The sequence below is a fragment of the Octodon degus genome, unplaced genomic scaffold, assembly GCF_000260255.1.
Source record: "Octodon degus isolate 3935 unplaced genomic scaffold, OctDeg1.0 scaffold00370, whole genome shotgun sequence".
In the NCBI taxonomy this organism is placed as follows: Eukaryota; Metazoa; Chordata; class Mammalia; order Rodentia; family Octodontidae; genus Octodon; species Octodon degus.
The window spans coordinates 689,328-690,393 of record NW_004524946.1 but is presented as its reverse complement, the minus strand read 5'-3'; positions in this window follow the sequence as shown (position 1 = coordinate 690,393).

Below are 1,066 nucleotides of genomic sequence, written 5' to 3'. Positions count from 1 at the left end.
AACAATAGTTGCTCTATTGTATGTTATTGGCTTCAGATTAGTTGTTCTTATTGCCAGACACAAACCTGTAAGATTGGTTAAAAATTGTAAAAAGTAAAAAGGAAAGAAAAAACTTAAGCAGTAAATGCTCCCTTCTATAAACCATTAGAAATCTACAGTACAATTATCCAGTCTATCCTATGTATATACACATATATATCTTTTTCCCTTTGTTCTTTTTTTTTCTCCTTTCCCTGATTCCAGCTGGTACTTCCATTTGAATAATTTCTTTGTTTTTTCCAGTATCCATTGTACTTTCCAAACCCTATTTACTCTTTCAGGTTGTTATACTGGGGAGACAAAATAACATTTAGGCACGTGGGTGTGATTTATTTCACTTATGAGTATGGTCTCTAGTTACATCATCTTACCTATAAAATCCTTAAGTTTATCTTTTTTATAGCTGAGTAATACTCCATCATGCAAAAATACCACATCTTTTTTATCCATTCCTCAGTTTATGGGCATTTGTGTTAGTCCAACTGTGCTATGATGTTTTTAGTTCTTCTGAAAACATACCTAAGAGGTTAATAGCTGAGTAGAATGAGACTTCTAATCTTAATCTTTTAAGGAATTACCACACTAATTTTCATAGTGGTTGTACCAGTGTACATTCCTACCAACAGTGGAGCAGGGTTCATTTTTCCCCACAGCCCCTCTACCACTTGTTATTGGTGGACATCTTGATGATAGCCATTCTTTCTGGGGTGAGCTGGACTCTAAGCATTGCTTTAATTTGCATTTCTTAAATAGCCAATGATGTTGAACATTTTTATATATTTATTTGCCTTTTCCATTCTTCATCTGAGCAGCATGCATTCATACTTTTTTAATAATGATCACTATGGTAATGAATGAGGATAAAAATCTATGAAACATCCGAGGAAAGACAGTGCTTACAAGGAAAACATAGAAACAAAGCATCTTAACTGGGGCATTTGCGACACATTTTTTTCAAAAGTTCCTTACCTTTTCTTCATAAAATAGTAGATCAGTATTTATAAAACTTAAGAGGTAATTTATCTTT